Raw genomic sequence first — 18,457 nt, 5'->3', positions numbered from 1 at the left:
TCATACGTACACATTTATTCGGGGAAATGTAGCGCAATCTTTATGCTATACAGGGTGATCATTTTTAAGTTTTATGAAGCTTTTCAAGATCGCCTGAGGCAGATAGCATAATTCTTATCCTTGAGCTGAATTATTCGAAGAGGCGGACGTTACTAGCACGAGAAATGGAAACACATATTCAATTAACTAACAGAAATTCGCTAATTACAATGAACTAACTTGCGGCACATATAGGAATTTATGAATTGCAGCCGGTGAGCTTGCAAGCCGTATCCACTTCAAATGAATTTCTAGTATGAGACAAGTTTTGATATATTATTTCCCAAAGTGTGGAACGAAATACATGGCGTTCCAGTTACTTTTGTGCTTCTATGCATAATAATTCTCAGTTCTGCCCGAAAGGCGAAGCACCGATTGCGATAGCAAATTAGTAGATAGCTGCACGAAGTAAGGGTAGTAGTTTTATCGGCCGTATAAACTTGTAAACATTCGCTTACTAACTAAATTAACAATGATAGAATATGTAAGCCTGACTCATCGAGGATGTAGGAAGAAACAGACACACGGAGACAGTGCTGTCTTTGTGTGTCTGCTTCTTTCTACATCCTTGTTCAGTCGCGCTTACACATTCTATCATGGATTCAAACCAACTAGCCCGTCAACGTGTTTTAACTAAATTAACCAGCACGGTGCCACGCGCGCGAAGGTAAACATGAACCCATCTCGCTCGATGACAGCGGAAACTGTGAAAACGCTGGAGTTAGGAATCGCGGCAGCAGCTGCGACCCAATTGACCTTTGTGCATCTGTCGCTTCAACGCGATGGAAACGTCGAAAGCACAGCGCATACGCCCGCTCTGCCAGCGCATACGCCCACTATGCCGCGCTTTCGACGTTGACATACGCCAACGTCGAAAGCGCGGCACTACGCCCACTCTGCAAACATCGCAGATCGCTTTGAAGATGAGGCCCGCGCGGGCGCGCACTTCGGTCACGTCGCAGATCGCTTTCAAGACACACGAGAGCGCCCGCCAAAGGCGTCTACTACGGCGTCCGCGATTCGCGTGGCCAACGCCGTAGTAGATGCCGCGGTTGTCTCCACTCTGTACGAAACGGCGGGTGAGGAGGACCTCGAGGCACTCTAGCCAACTAGGTGGTGTTACTCTAGCAGCCACCGGAGAAGAACGCCCCTCCTCCCTCGCCTGACCCCCCTACCTCGCACGCCACAGGAGAGGGCACGCATCTGGGCGGCGTTCCTCGCTCGCGCACGCGAGATTGAACCGCGTTCACCGGCTCACCCTCAGACGCTTTCACTCATACGGAACCTCACGGCGACGGCGACGGCAGAAATGCGCCTGGAGTGTCCATATAATTGCTATCGTAACAAAAGAGCTTTTTGTTTAAAAAAGGTAAGTGGAACAACAACGCATATCTCCAAGCTTGTTTCGACCATTTTGGAAATTCATTCCAAGTGGATACGCCTCGCAAACTCGCCGGCTACAATTCGTAAATTGCGAAATGTAAAGTAGTTAACTCAAAAGATAATTAGTGGATTTTTTTAAAACCGGCTATACGAGCACAACATATAACGAAGTGCTGCGTGTAACTATTTAACACTTCTTCGTTTCGAACATTTTTTTGCGTCGCTTCTATATGCGCCGAATGTAACTAGACAGTTATCTTTAGAATATAGGATACGACATTCAGATGCCATCTTCGGAAAAGTTGTTTTGTTGGAAATTATTACGTCGGACGGAATCAAGCAGCGTAATTTTAGTAAGCAAGCGATGTCGATATTGTGTTTGCAGAGCCATCGCGTGTATGTAACGCGAATTGCACTCTGCGATGAGGACACTTATTCTTCCGTGTGATATAAGGGCAACAATATTCGGTAATAGTTATTAGCATTTTGTACCACTTATCTTATTTTCTATCCACCGCCATTATTTCATCGCAATGACGTTTCCGACACGTACTTGTGTGTGCTTCAGGTGTCAATAAAGCTGAATAGTAAGGCATTGTTATGGGTGATTAAACAGATCAGTTATTAAGGTCATTACGGTGGTTTTAAGCACAAAAGTCAGCCTAATATATGTAAAATGAAATACGATACGGTATGCGTAAATGCGAGTAGAAAAATACATTCGTACGTTTTTTGCCACAATATAAAGTTCCGCTAAAGTTCAGCACCTCCGGTATTTTCGCTTTTAACCGGCATGCCTTTTTTGGCTGTTCATAAGAAGGCAGACTTTTCGGTTTTCTTTCGTCGACTATACTATTATTAAAATGAAAATGCCCATTATTTCTCTTCTGTGTGATTGCTATCCAGCACAGTGCATCGTTTTCTTCCTGCGGCATACCGAGTGTTTCACCTAGCTTGAGCTAAGCCATAAACAAAGGTGGTGTACCTTGGGCTAATGAGACCATCGGCGGGCTGCTCGTGACTGCAAAACATTATGATTCGAAAGAGTGATGACGACGAAGTGTCTTCTTGGTAGAACGCTTCTATCTGTGTTCGCTGGTTTCTGGCGAAATCTTCGGAATTTCATGGTGCCTTGCCTCCCGGTCTTGTGGCCATGGAGCCTTCCAGAGTCAGAGGTCATCAATACATTACGTCACACCTCTTTGAGGTCGGGGATCTGTAATTTAAAACGTGTTCACCACATTGCAGTGTGTTGTTCAGGAGCTCACTCGACACACGTCGTGCCTCTTCGAGGAGGGAAGTGCAACTGACGGTATTCCGGAGTCCGCCGTCAGTCGCACTATATATATTTACATAATGCATACCTGAGCAGATGCTTTGAACACATTAAAAAGCTGTCGGCAACGGCCTCCTGGTAGCCACGTCAGAAGCGTCGCTGTGGAGGGGAAAATCCTCCGCGGTTCATAGTATAAGCGACAGGCTGGTGCTGAGAGCGGGGATCGAAGCACACTCGCCGGCTTAGGACACGTGAACCCTAAGTGGGCGACTCCTGTGTCTACGGCGGACATCCGTCACCTTTTGTGTCTGCGCTCTAGTACTCGGGATGTTATATTAAGCACAAGCTGCTCAGGCAAGCCAAACTAAAGCCGAATGTTCCAGAGGGACCAAACTCGGTGGATAACGGACAACTCATCGCGCTAACACATTGCTACAGTACCTGTATCACACAGGGCTATTTGATAGCCCTGTCATACCCTTTTGTTAATTTCTTACAACATGTGCCTTAAAAGAAATCCCCCCCCCCCCCCCCAGAAAAAAAGAGTAAAAGAGAGAAAGCACTTGTCGGCGTCTTTTACAACGGGCATGGGGGCTTTTTGGAAACGCCGGTTGGATGCGTTGGCATCCAGACTCGACTGCGAGCAGTGACCTGGGCCCCCATAACGTAAAACTGTTCCAATGTGTTTTTATTCCAATATTATGACGTCAAACTTACGTGACCGCCGCCACAAACATCGGGCGGTGACACGCAGCGCGTTTTGAACAGCCCAATCAAACGCTCTATTCGTTTATAAACATTTTTCATCCGCGGTTTGACGGCAGTGCGTTCACGACCCCACAGAACTTCCGGTCAGCTATTTTCGAAAGTCCAGTTAGCAAAAAAAAAAAGTATTTTGTCGCAGAGTATAATGTAGGTATATATTCTTGATGTTTTCAGATTAAAAAAACGTGCGCCGTATGTCGAGCTCATGTATACGCGTTTTTTGTTGCATTGAACACTGCTATTCACTTGTCAAACACTCCTACTCTGCAACAAAACTGGTGCCAGATGTAAGGTCCTATAATTTTTTAGGCTATTGTAACTTACGTTTCCCCTGAGTGTTTAATCAATCAATCAATCAATCAATCAATAAGTGAGCTTTATTTAAACAAGTCAAGGAATGTGTACAAAAATAGTTGGACCAATAGCCTATGTGGCTAGTAGCTGGTCCAATACGCAAAAGTACATATACAGGTCAACCAACTACATATCTGCTCAATGAGTAAGAACATTATTTACATGAACAAGTACATTTATTTTAAGGAAGAGCTATTACGTTTGGCTAGACAAGAAGAAGCGTTTACATACAAGATCAAAATTTCTGGTTACTTTTATTTCCACAGGCACAGTGTTCCAAGTTATAGCGCCAAAGAACTCTAATAATCGTTCACCGTATACATTGCTGCAATAAGGAAGGTTTAAGTTAAAGTTTGTTGCTTGCCTGGTGTTTGCACGTGGGAAGTTAAATATGGCGTTGGGTAAGGGAAAGTTGGTGTTGAGTATTTTGTGAACTAAACAAGTGATCTTCTAATTTCTTAACGCCGTGAAAGAAAGAATACGAAGGTCAGTAAACAGAACGCTACTTGGGTAATGAACAGAGGAAAATGTTATTATTCTTAGGGCGCGTTTTTGCAACTGCACTATAGGTGTTAAGTAAGTTTTATATGTTAGGCCCCATATTTCACAACCGTAGCTCATGTGGGTATGAAACAAAGAAAAGTGTATGCAACGAAGCAAAACACGAGGAAAATATTGCCGGGCACGGGCCAGTGTGTAACATCTGAAAGCGAGTTTTCTACAGACAACGCTAATTTCTTCTCTCCAGTGCAAGTGACTGTCTAAATTAACACCTAAATATTTAAATGAATCAACACAATCCAGAGTTCGGTTCGCTAGAGTCAAAGTGAACTCACTGTAGTCTAGTATTTTCCTGTTAGAGTGAAATATGATATACTTAGTTTTATCAGTATTTAGGGCTAGTCTATTTTCTGAAAACCATTTAGCTACTTTTAGCAGTTCACCAGATATAGTTTCTTGTAATGACGAGAGGGAGACTCCTGAGTAAACTAAGGCGGTGTCGTCAGCGTACATCAAAACTTTTGACAGATTAAGTGCGCCTGGTAAATCATTTATGTATAATGAAAACAGAATAGGGCCTAAAATCGAGCCTTGCGGTACACCGCATACAATATCGGGGAAAGCAGAATGATGTTTGTTAATTACCACTTGTTGCCTTCGGGCCTTAAAGTAGCTGTGTATGAATTGAAGCGCGTTTCCAACGATACCATAAGATTCCAGTTTTACTAACAGTATGGAGTGACAGATCGTATCGAACGCCTTTCTTATATCAAGAAAGATTGACACAGCAATGTTATTCTTGATAAGAGCAGAGTTAAGCGATTGCGAAAGTGTTAAACCTGCAACAAAGCCATACCGCTGCGGGCAGATAACGTTATTGCTTACAAGAAATGCATTTAAGTGCAGCACAATGAGCTTTTCGAATAGTGTGTTAACTACACTAAGAATTAAAATAGGTCTATAACTACTCGGATGGTTCGGATCACCAGTTTTGTACACAGGGATAACCTTTGACACTTTCAGTATATTTGGGTAAACATTACTACTTATCGCATGGTTAAACACGTGACAAAGGGGCACACACAAGACATCAATATTGTTTTTCAATATCTTAACTTGAATGCCGTCAAGCACGGATGCCTTATTAGCCGATAATTTGCCTACGATACTTTTTATTTCCTCAAGAGTTATTTCACCAAACGAAAAATCACTGTCGACGCTTCTCTGGATCCTGGTTGTGGGAATTGAAAGTACAGACTGCTTAGATATATTGTCACCAATTTTTGAGAAATAATCATTGAAGTCATTAGCAATCTGAGGGGACGAATTTTCGGGAGTAACATACTGTTTATCCTGTAATCCTACTACATCTCTTACTATTTTCCATATTTGCCTTCCATTGCCATTTAGTCGTTTAATCAAGTTCGTATAATAGACCTTCTTTGATTTGTGAATTAGCATAGTTGATTTCTTTCGAAAAAATTTAAACTGGCTTTTGTAGTAGTTGTTAGTTTTGTTATGTTTTAATTTATTATAATAGTAGTCTTTCCTTTTCAGTAGAGCAAGTATGGACTCATTCATCCACGGACAAATGGCGTAATCATAGCTGTGTCGTGAAGCATACCGCGATTCTTCTATCGCATTTGTAAAGAAGTCAATAACGCTTTGACATTTCGCGTGAACGTTGTCATTGCAGAGGTTATCAAAATTTGTAGTGAGTAAGATATATTGCGTACACGTGGATAGTTAAGCCTTGTCGAATATTTATGGTGCGTTTGGCGAAAAGAATGCAAACAATCCCGAGGCAGAAACAAAAATTTTGGACAATGATCAGCAATTGTGGTGTCGTAAACACCTGCCCGTACATCGATCTCAATATTGCACAAAATATGATCGATGAGAGTTGAAGACATGTTGCAAACACGAGTAAGGGATGAAATCACATTTTCAAGATTAAAGGACTGTGGAAAAAATATGTACTCATAGCAGTCATCTCTAGACAAGTCGATGTTCATGTCACCACAAATGATAATTGGATTGCGGACAGGTATTAGAGGGTCAATAATAGTTTCCATCACAGAGATGAAATTATTAATACACGAGCTAGGAGGACGGTAAACTACGCCTATAACAACACCTCATTCAAGTTTCACGAAAAGGGTTTCGGCACTTTGGTTGCTGTACGAACTGTTAACTAGGCATTGAAACCCGAGCCTGTGGCTTATAAAAAGTGGAACGCCACCACCACGTGCTGTACTTTCTCTAGGTGTTTCCAGGTGTTTTTATTTTTTCATCCCTTCTGAGCCATGTTTCTGTTATCGCGATGATGCCGTAAGAAAACGAGTGTTGCGATATGTAGGTTAAAAATACGTCTGCATTTCTGTTAATACTACGGATGTTGCAGTGGACTGAGGACAAGAAATCATGTCCTTTCCATGTTTCTTCCATATCAGCTAAAGTCTTCATTTTTATGTCTTTTTTTTTTACGCTTACTGCACCTGAGCAAAGTCCTCTGTACACGTCACATGCAATACACGCGAATTTTTGTTTTGCGCATGAGGATCTTCCCATCAGACACCCAACTGAATTTCCAGTTATGTTCCCTCGTTGCACTTAGCGCTTTGCCCAACAATACCTTGTTCGCTGGACACAAGTGTTCATTAATAAAAATTGGAGAAATATCCTTAAAGCCAAGAAGAGACGTGTTTATTCTGTGCTTTTTAGCCGCTTTAAGAACCCTGTCCCTGACCTTACGGGACACAAACTGAACTACGATATCTTGCTTCGCCTTGTCTCTTGCGGGAACCTGATGAATCACCTCTATGTCTGAATCCTGGATTTCAGATTCGACACAGACAGCAATAGCTTTCATGGTTGAGGCAAGGTTTTCATCTGGAGCCACAGGAATGCCTTTCAATTCCAAATTGTTTTTGCGACTGTGCTGCAGCGGGTCGACCAGTTCTTTCTTAATTTCTTTCAAGTCTTTTGAAAGGCGGGTGGGTGTTCTCATTTGGAATTTCCTTATTCCTGGCTTTGACTTCAAGAAGTTCCTTCCTTATTTCTACGATTTCTGTCTTGAACGTTTCAAACTTTTCATTAATGAACTCCATGCCCTTCCTCACGTAATCTATCTCTGTTTCTATGACTTTAATTATGTCTTTTTTTTTTATTTCGGCGAGCTGCTTATCGAGCCGATCTGATAAATCTGCAAGCGCCTTAGTTACTTCCTTCACAGTCGAAGGTGGCTTATCAGACATTCTATTGGCAGTAGACGGAGCAATCCAGAAGCCTAAGTGTTGTATCTATTACGAAGTAGGTAGTTACTGACGTACCTGCGTAGGACAAGCAAGCGGTTACTTGCCGATCGACTCCGTGGCTGCCTGGATTGCTCCGCTATGGCGCCTTCTTCCGCCGGGGCAGCGTTTATGTAGCCGCAGAGTGACGTCAACGCTGGTTGGAGTGCAGACGCAGTTTGCAGCCTGGCCGCTGTAAGATGACTTGCACTCGACCTGGTGCTGCGCTGCTAGCAAGCTTCACAGCGAGGTGGTGGCGAGTAATGATCCCGGGGCCGGAAGTTTAACCGGGAGTCTCCTGGGAACTATGTTTGTAAGCATGAAAAGGGTCTATAGGAGATCACTTTTGTTTGCTTTCAAAGCGAATAGCATTGCCTTCCATGACAGGTTTTTCTTACCTAATTGGCCTAAAAGAGGCGAGGAGCACGTAGAAGTGGAGGGGGTTCGGTGGCGCCGCGCTAGCGCAGTAAAAGTAGATAACCGGATAAGGAGGGTGGTGCCAGCGTCTGTGATTGGCCCGCTTCCGCTTGCTTAGCTTCGGTGGCTCGTCGAAAATAGCGGCGGCGTGCAACGGAAGGTTAAGAATGTCGTTGAAACAAATCGTCACAAGATTCGGCCGAGCGATGTCGTGTACGTGCCGAAAGGGCTCCACAACGCTATACTGCCACGCGAAAATTTTCATTATACGCAAATAAATCCATTCTCCCCGGCCGCTCCGAGCAGCCAGTTCCAGAGCGATCGGCGGGCAGCCATCTTCTATTCCTTTCGGAACGGGGCTATTCCAGAAAAGAAAAATCCGTGTTGTTTGGCATAGTAATACATCTTTATTTCATATACGCCGCTTTGACGTGCTAAGATTTCGCGGTCTTGTGACTTCACGTGAAAGACAGGCGAAGTGGGTGCAGCCCCGAAGCTATTCACAATAGCGTAGGGCTTATCGCGAAAAAGCCGTAGAATCGGAAAGCATTACTTTTATTTTGTTCGGTGGGATCATGAATAATCAGTGTGACACGTCATATCAGGTCAGCAGTCCTCGCTATTTTCGTGATGTCGCGTGGCAGACACGTAAGGGGGGGGGGGGGGGGCGAAAACTTTTTTGACCCATCTTGGATGGCTGATAACAACAATGCAATAGAAACAGTTTGGAATAGATTTACGTTGTAGAGCAGTTGTTATCGTTGCTGAGAATGGCGCGGGAGTGGAATTTAATAACATGCAGGACCGGTGTTTAAAGCAACAAGCAGCTGTATTTGTAAAAAAAAAACAACTACCAGTCGAGTCACTCAGTCCTCCTCCTCTTCTTCTTCGTGTTATTATTATTATTATTATTATTATTATTATTATTATTATTATTATTATTATTCCACGCGAACACCGAATGAAAATAACTAGGATAATTATTTGAGGACGTCCAGGCAAAAGCTACGCGGCCCCCTCCACCGCAAGCAACAAAATTTCACTACTACTACTACTACTATTACTACTACTACTACTACTACTACTAATAATAATAATAATAATAAGAAGAAGAAGAAGAGGAAGAATAGTAATAATAATAATATAATAGTAGTAGTAGGAGTAGAAGTAACAGTAGTAGTAGTAATCAATTAATCAATGGTTATTTTATGTGCCCATTAACAACCGGACGTCTAACTACTGGCGCACAGAGAAACAAAAAGAAATTGTAAAAAGGCAAAACAACTACGACGAAAAGTTATGGGATAAAATTAATATAATAGAAAAGAATATAATGAGCCTGTACATAATGAGCAAGCATCAAGAAATAACACAAAATTACGTACATTACACATTAATCACATATACGAAAGGATAGAGAAACTAAGAGAAAACAGGACAGGAGGCTAGCTAGATAGAAGGCTCAAGAGAAAGTGTGAATCTCGGAACACAAATAAGGCAACACGTTCTGGAAGATATCAACGAGGACAAAATTAGAGTCATATAGAATTTGTATTCTGTGGAGAGGCGAGTGACTGCTGAAAGAAGCAGGAACGTGTAAAAGTGTATATAGGTCCCTGGTAGTCTCAAGGAGAACCCGTAGGGGAAACAGACGCTAGTACAACCGTGCATGTTATAATTCCATGCATGTTTTTTTTTTTTTTTTCTAGAAGAAAGCTCGTCGGTGCGACTACCTATGCAGGTAAGTGGCAGAAACGTATGATATTTATTCAAAATATTGCACGAGGTCATAAAAGGACGTTTATACATACGCACGAACTTTTTCTGCACACGCTGAATTAAAATGTTTGAGTTGATTGTGCCATCCCCCACAAGTGAGGCGTATTCAAGTAATGGGAGGCATATGGATGTTAACAATTTGAGGAAGGGGAATGGGATACGGAAATCTCTTGTAAGTCTCCAGACGGAACCGATCGTGCTAATAATAATAATAATAATAATAATAATAATAATAATAATAATAATAATAATAATAATAGAAAAAGAAGAAACAAAAAAAGAAGACCGAGTGTGATTCAGTTGGTAGATTACTGCTTTCGACCGCAGCCCTGCACAATATGGAATTGCAGTCCCGCATTATTTTCTGCAACGATAACACAGTCCCTTTTGTCTTTAAAGCGGCAGTTAATTGCCGTAGGTAGTGGCCAGGTTATTTCCTTGTGCCTCTTTCCACTTTATTTCTGTCTTTCTTTCTTTCTCATTATTGCTACTTCCATATGCGCTGACGTCCGCTGAAAGAAGTATATTCGCTCAATATTATTACTGTTTCTATTTTGCCGCAATGCGACTGCACGTGTAAATTGAAGGGGGAAAAAAACGTGACGAGAGGAGGGGAGAAGCTGAACTAGGCTCACGGTGCAAGAACGATATAGAGAAACGCTGACACTCTCCCACGAACGCTGGCGAAAAGGCTGCTCGCTCGCGGCCAGATTACGTTCGGCTCGCTTTCAGCTCGGTCGGCGCCGTCGTGGAGGGCGCTGCGAAATACGGTCCCAGTCTGGGCGGCAAGACGCGTGCGGCCTCTTTGTGCTTGCATGTGCGTTTTGAAGGCACGCTTTTTGTTCGCGCGCGTTTCATGTGCTTGGGACCACGGGACTGCTATGAAACAACCGTAGCGCGAGATGCTGTGCACATTTAAAACGAACGCAATAAAGAGCCGGATTCGCTTTGAAGTTGACTGGCGTTAACCAGTGTCAATCCAGTTGGCTGCAGCGGCGGCGGCGGCGGGAAATACAAAAAATTGCCCCGAGCGCCAGCCTCTCCGCAGTGCACGGTTGCTTGGAACCCACGTGATGGCCTTCTGCCAATGGAGGGGCGAACGGCGTTGATAAAGCAGACGCGCAACTCTGCTACCTTGGATAGCATATACATAATTCTACGCCGGTACGGCTCCGTCGGCGCCGTCGTAGAGGGCGCTGCGAGATGCAATCCCACTTGAGTCACTGGAAAAAATTTCAGAGTACCGCAAAGGTCGGGATTTGACTGGCAACACTGAGCGGCCACCGCCATATACCTTCCAAGCGGACTGCGTCGCGGGAAGGCCGCCGTGTTGGAAGAGCTTGATATTCGGTGACACATCGGGTTGAGTGTTTACTGAAGTACAAATACTTTGTGCCCGGAGATAACGGTTGCTAAGAACGAAAATAAGATGTTATTTTGTGCGAAGTAATGCAGCCGGTGGTTGTTTTGCACGCCGATCGTGTTTACTGCTGGAACTGTGCTACGATTGTGGGCAGCAGCTTAGCGCTGCTATCGGGAGCTTATGCACGCGTTTTTTTTTTTTTTCCTTCCGCGGAGCGAACTACGAAGGAAACATTTCGTCACTTCGAGCCGGAATGAGGCAAGCTTGTGTTTTTGGGCATGAACATCGTGGACCGCCGTCGGCTTATATTGAATGTTTCTAAGCAGGACGAAATTAACACCTGGCAGTGTCACAGGCACGTACGTTCATTGTATAATTTCACAAGCTAAATCGGATACATTTAATTTAGTTTGTAAACGGATACCGCGCGTTCTCGATTCTGCCAGGCGACTTCGTCGGCCGTATACGCACGACACACTGCGACTGCCATGTGCGCACTGGTGTTTGGCCGTGATCGTAAGACAATCTGTGCACAGCAGGCGTAAAAACCAACTTCGATGACCATTCTGCGCACTAAATCTTGTGGAAGGCCAATATGAGCCATTACAGCTACGTATATGTACTTCTGTACACTGATAATGAGCGAGATTTTGCTACATCGCGATTTATGAACGCGGCTGTCTAGTGCGTGCATGAGCAGCTACTCCTCTCAACTTATTTATGACTGTTTTTTTAGACTGCCAAGATTTGCTGCCTGTGTAAAAAAAAAAGCAGGAACGCCCGTTGGTGACGCAGCACCTTTTGCTAAGTTACATAGGCGATGTATAACATTCTTGTGCTTTTAGAGCGGTTTATGTAACATGCATAGTGAGAGTGAAACTAAAGCTACTGGGTGTTCTGTTTTGCATTTCTTGTTATGCATCAAGCACAACGTTATTTGGGTATGCGCCGTAGCATTTCAACATAGAACATAATATGTATGCTGACTTCAGTTCATTGCGTGTGCTCGGCTTACAAGCTGAAAATTTGAAGCATGTGTTGTGAATATCACCTGGCCATTGGTTTCAAGCTCGAAATGCGTATGCATAAATGAGCAAAGGATGAGTGGAAAAAATGAAGTATCGTGGGCCTCGTATTGACTATGTTTTTATTGACTGCGATCGTCACGATCTGCGAAAAACAAGTGCCATATGGGTCGAGTGACTCGAGGCGAGAGCGCGCTCACGTGCGCGGAGAAATCATGCGAGTACCTGGTGCACGTGAGGACGCGGAATTCTCGCGCGGCAAGTGTGCCTTCGCGTGCCACGAGCACGGAATAACCGCGAGTGTTGAGCAACAAACGCGTACACGTGTACCCGCGTCAAGCGTGGAAGTCGCGAACGATCCCTGCAATGAACTCCTATTTTCCTAGCATCGCTAACACCGCGTGCACTTCGCTTAAATATCTTCTAAAACAGTGCCGAAAAGCACAAGCAAGGTGTACTTTTACCTCGCACACGCGGGTGTTTTTTGTAGGCTTGAAGTTCTCCCGGCCGATTCTCTGTCACCACGCAGAACGACGCTCTCGGTCATTTTTCCCGGTCGGAATCGAGTAAAAAGTCTTGCCAGACTCGGTTCGGTTGCTGCGTCCGAAGGCGCAGCAGCCAGGCATGATTTCCTTGCAGTCAAACGCGAGCGCGACAATCGGAACACACAAAAGCGTAGGGAACCTGCGCTCTAACTCAGCTGGCTCGCCCGGCGCTTGGAAGGTATATGGCACCCCAAAGTCACGCGGTACGGTTGGGCCAATGAACGCGTCGGCGGCGCGGGGAAACGAATGCGGTATTCTGAAAATTTTTCCAGTGACTCTACGGTCCCACCGGTCCCAGTCTCGGCGTTGGCGAACAACTATGGACGCTCTCGCGCGCGCAGTGTCAACACCTCACGGAGGAAGGAAACTCAGGAGAGGCCCTGACGTCACTCTTTGTGAAGCTAAAGTGAAGCCGGAAGTTGGCGTTGCTCATCACGTTGCTCCGTAACGCGGATAATATAATAATACGTGCAATATAGTTGTTATTGAAGACAACTTCTGGGAACGCATACCGCATTTCCCGGCATACACTCCACGAAATATATTCAGCGTGTCTTTTTTTTTTTTTCGTTCTACTGTAAGGCCGCATGATTGTTTTGTATTCATTTTTTCTTGCGCTAAATACTGTAAGACGCTGCGGGGACGAAACGAAAACTGGATATGAAACGGACACGGAAGTGCCACAGGGGAGCGCAAGGCCTTTCTTGCGCTCCCCTGTGACACTTCGTGTCCGCTCCTTATCCAGTGTTCGTTTCGTCCCCGTAGCGTCTTACAACACTTAGCGCCAGAAAAATGCAGACACACCAACTATTCCAATTCATAGCTCTTCTAATTGTTTTGAATACTTCCCAAGTGTCGCGCGTTCCCCACGTGTTTTGTGTATAGAGAGTGGTCCAATCCTTCCCCCCCACCCCCCGCCTTACGCGTCCGGGGGGCATCCATTTGTGTTTTTGAGAGGTCAGAATGCCCGCGTGGTGTCTGGTGACGACTCACGGTGCGCGCCCACCAAGGGGGCGCAGTGCTGATGCGGATAACGAATTCGTAGAACGCGGTCTTGCGCGCACTGAGTTGGCATTCCGCCGATGGTCATAATAGTAATCCACGAAGAATAACCTTGCGCGATACTGTTGTACGCCGTGTTGTAGCGCCGGCTCCCGAGTTCCTTGCTGGCTGGAGACGCTACCGAGGTTTGGAGTGGTCTAGCAGTAGTATTGACCACGTGTTACATGTACAGAGCGGATGTCCACTGCCCTACGCGTCCATGCGGCAACCGTCGGGATCGGGTTGTTGAGTGCTGAGAAAATCCCGCGTGGTGTCGAATGACGACTTGCAGTGCGCGCCGTATAGAGGTGCAGTACGCATGCGAAGAGCGCAATCTGAGAACGTCGTCTTGTAAACACCGAGATCGAATGCCACTAACGGTCATAATTCTTCCACGCGGACAAACCTTGAGTGGGGCTGCGGTACGCGGTGTTAAGGCCCTGGCTTCCGAGAGCTTTGCAGGCTAGAGACACCGCCGAGGTTTGAGATGGCCTAGCAATAAATTGTGCGGGCCTGGCGTGTTTTGGTGAAGCCTTCACTGACCACGTGGAAATAGGAGAAGGGAACGGAGTTGTAGGAAGAAGGACAACAGTTTTGTTTTCCAATACGTTTACTTTTAAGAGAGTAAGCCTAACCCTTTGGATTGTGGCTTAACAAACGTTTAACTGTCATTGGCAATTGTATCTGTGGGATGGGCCAACGCTGCTTGAGCTGTAGTAATCTAAATGGTATGCTGTACCTCAGATTTGGCCGAAATTAAAATTAAATTATGTGGTTTTATGTCTCAAAACCACGGCCGCTACAACGTAAAGCTATTCCAAACTTTTCTATTCAAATTCTGCAATCAGCCCTCCGCGATTGTTCGCAAACTTTTTTGGACCGCCCTCACTTCGCCTGTCTGTCACGCGACGTCACGAAAACCGCGACAGCTTCCAATCTGATATGAGATGTGCACACTGATTATGTGTGATTCGACCGAACAAAGAACAAATTAATAATTATTTCCGATTCGACGCCTTTTCGCCATTAATCCTCTGCTATTGATCAAAAGGTTTCAGGCCGCACCCACATCTCCTGTCTGCCACTCGACGTCACAAAACCGCGAAACCTCATTGCGTCAAAGTGACGTGTACGCGTTAAATATGCATTAATATGCCGAACAAAACTGGATGTTTTTCTGAATAGTCGGAGACTGTCCCGTTACGAAAGAAGTAGAAGATGGCTGCCGCCGATCGCTCAGGCACTGGCTACTTGTACCAGACGGAGAGCATGGGTTTATTTGCGTATATCAAAACTTTTTGCGTGGCCGTATAACGTTATCGAGCTCTTTCAGCACATATACCATATCGCTCTGCCAACTCTTCTTTGCTGAGGATCCAGTCTAGCGGCATTTTTACCTGTCCGTTGCATGTCACCGCGATATTAGACAAGCCACCGCAAGTTAAGTAAGGGAAAGCGGACCAATCGCAGACGCCGGCACCACTTCTCCATCCGGTTATCTGTTTTCAGTGCGGTTATCTGCTTTCAGTGGCCCCACCCAAAACTTCTCCACTTTATCGTGCTCCTCGCCCCTTGTCTGCCAATTAGATAAGAAAAACCTCTCAATGTAGGCAATGTTATTCGTTTTGAAAGCAAACAAAAGTGACCTCCTGTAAACGAGGAGAGCGTTTGATTGGGCTGTTCAGGCAACGCTGTGTGTGTTGGAACCATGTGTTTAATCCGCCGCGATTTCGGTTTCTGTTACAAGTTTCGGTTTCTCTTTCTAGCCAAGCAACCTTGTACTCCCATAATTCCACGTTCTCTTCTCTCCCCTCTCTTTTTCATTGTCTGTCCATCGGTGTTGCAGCAGTGTGGCAGCATCGCGCCCTTACAATGGTTGATATACATTAAATCCAAAGTTTATGTAGTGTTGTCGCCGTCTGTCATCTGTCCGAGGAGTGGCCGCTACATCAACGCGCGCCATGGAATCGGAACACTGTGGGTCACTGCCCGATGCTTGCGTCGGCAGTTACATAAATTTGACGTCAGGTGATTGAAATAAAAATATATTGGAATAGTTTTACGTTATAGGGCCCCACGATCTGATTATGAGGCATGCCGTAGTGGGGACTCCAGAATAATTTGGACTACCTCTATTTCTTTGACGTGCATCTAAATCAGTACACGGAGGTTTTCGCATTTCGCTTCCATCAAAATGAGGCCGCCGTGGCCGGGCTTCCATCCCGCGACCTCGTGCTTAGCAGGCCAACACCATAGCCACTAAGCAACCACGGCGAGTTGGGCTGAAATCAGGATTGCTGATAGATCAGTGAGGCTCCGTTCCATGTACGTTAAAATGAGTCTGTTCTCTAGCATTCATTGAGACAGTCGAAGAGTTAAACTCTGTTTCGCAATTGTTCAAGTTGCAATGCATTTGTTTTATCTGCCATGTATGAAGAAAAGTTTATCTATAAACATTCTTGTCCATCTGATTTTGGTCGCTTCCTGCCTGCGTTTCATCATCGCTGCCGATCATCACACGAGAAACTTCACGTTCCAACGGAGAAGCAAGAAGAACAGCCGACGAACAAAATTTTACTTGCCCCAAATCACACACACACACACACACACACACGCGCACACACACACACACACACACGCACGCACACGCACACACACACGCGCACACACACACACACACACATGCCTGTGACGGATAGGATAATTCTAGACAATGATCTAGATTATTCGACGAGGCGGCCATCACTTCTACGAGGAATCAAAATGCCTAATTGAATAATTAGACAAATTACTCTAATTGAGTCTTTGATTAATTACTCTACGGCACATATTCAATCTACGAATTCTAGCTAGTGAGTATGCTCACACACCATTTTTGTTGTTGTTATGAAGCGCGTGAGTATTTGTTTCACGCATTTTCATTTCGGATGCGAAAAACACTACTGTTCCGTGCGCCTGTCAGTGAGAAAAGCCTCAGACGCAACGCTTAAGTACGCGAAAGCGTTCCACGTTGTCAGACAGGAAGGGGCGGGTTGAGTGAAGCGTAAAGCTCGCAGGTCGTGTCGTGTCCTCTCCGGTCCACTTGCGATACCGCAGGTCGTGGCACTTTCAACAATATCGATAAGACTACACGCACTCTATCGGCAGCAGTCTCAGCATTCGTGAAACGCGGGTTAAAAACAAAACAGAAAAAGAAACAAAGCACGTTCTGCGGCTTTTTTACGATAATAAGTCGAAGTAGTAAAATCGACGCGGAGTACGTTGTTTCGTTTGCAATGGCTGATTACACTACGGCAGTCAGCAGGTGGATAGCGCCAGTAAACAAGGATCTCGCCAATGACGTGTGCATTGGTTCTTGCGCTCATTGTTGAGGAGATGTTTGCATGATGGGATGTTCTTGCACCCGCCTTGTGGGTGGCCCATGGTGGCGGAATGGAGACGCTAGCATTCTTTAGATTTAGGCGCAAGTTTAAGAACCCTATGTGCCCAATATGATTCCGTTGCGGCGCCTGACAGTGTCCAGGTGTTGCTTTGGAACGTAAAGGCCCCACTAATGCTGTGTTGTGCTCCCTGCATGCTGTACGCAACTAACTTCCACCGCAAACTGGCTTCTATTGTCTGAATCGAGTGTTTACTTCTGCTCAGGCAACAACGGATGCTTATCATGAGCAAGAATATGCAAAGTCATTGGTAAAAAAGATAGAGAGAGAAAATAAAAATTGAAAAAAAGAAGTCACTCTAATTACGCCGTCTTACATCGCTGCTACCCGGATTTATATCCAACAGATGCGTGTAAAGCTTCCGGACAGAGAGCAACACTGCGACACATGCTCTGGGAATGTGCCGGCAATAACGATACTGAAACCACCTCCGCTCACAACGCGTCCATAATCCCGGCCGTTGCCAGAGTACAGGAAGCCTCGAGCTCGCTTCTTCCCGACGCCACGCCGGCTGCCGGAGCCACCGGGGACCTTCTCCATCCGCGTCGCCGCCACTGGGAGGGGGCTCTCACAAGTTCAGAGTTGGCAGACCAGCTCTGGGACGTCCGGCAAGCCGAAGATGCCGCCCGAGTCCAAGGACTTCGAGCCGCCACCTGAGGCCACCACAACAAAAACTGCCGGACCATTCTTTAATAAAGTTTCTTCTTCTTCTTCATCAAAATACGTGACATTGTATTGTATAAGAATGTTCTTTTTTTATTCGTTGCAAGTCTGGCTGCTGTCTTCCACAGCCTTTCAGTTTTCTCTTTCATGCATGTCTTTCCGCCCGAAATGTAGCTCATACCGTTGAACAGCAGCTCCTGCCGCTGACATTTTATTCGCGCTTCTGAAGTAACACCTCGCGCTTGATGCGGCGCGTCTACAGGAAGAGCGCGTGCCAGCAGGAAAAGAGAGCTTTCTCCACAGAGCTTCCGCCGCGAGCGTCGATCGATAGCTGCATACAATGGACTCGCAGCTCGGCAGGCCTTTCGAAGTTCACGGCAGCGCTACTAGCGCATCGCCGTCGGCGCAGCAGGTGCGCTACGTGCTCTCTCCTTCTATGCCCTTGCCCTCCTCTAGCCACGCGCCGTGGCTGTTACCACGAGCGAGCGCACGCTCGCCACGACACGAGAAGTAGGCGGAGCCTCGCCGCTATCACATGGGCATTGACGTCACCCGTCTTGGCTCCCGATTTGG

At 45.6% G+C, this 18,457-nt stretch overlaps 2 long non-coding RNA genes across 2 annotated transcripts in view; both read left to right on the top strand.

Moving 5' to 3' along the window:
- Nucleotides 1-18,457, top strand: part of LOC129380558 (uncharacterized) — a 90,325-nt gene that overhangs the window by 13,946 nt on the left and 57,922 nt on the right. The window lies entirely within an intron of this gene.
- Nucleotides 7,339-17,944, top strand: LOC129380559 (uncharacterized). The gene is made up of 3 exons (XR_008608698.1): nucleotides 7,339-7,924; nucleotides 9,738-9,769; nucleotides 17,568-17,944. It is a non-coding gene; the product is annotated as an uncharacterized lncRNA (long non-coding RNA).

The sequence above is a fragment of the Dermacentor andersoni genome, chromosome 1, assembly GCF_023375885.2.
Source record: "Dermacentor andersoni chromosome 1, qqDerAnde1_hic_scaffold, whole genome shotgun sequence".
NCBI classification, from domain to species: Eukaryota; Metazoa; Arthropoda; class Arachnida; order Ixodida; family Ixodidae; genus Dermacentor; species Dermacentor andersoni.
The sequence above is the reverse complement of the archived record's forward strand: the minus strand, read 5'-3'. Positions and strand labels throughout refer to the sequence as shown.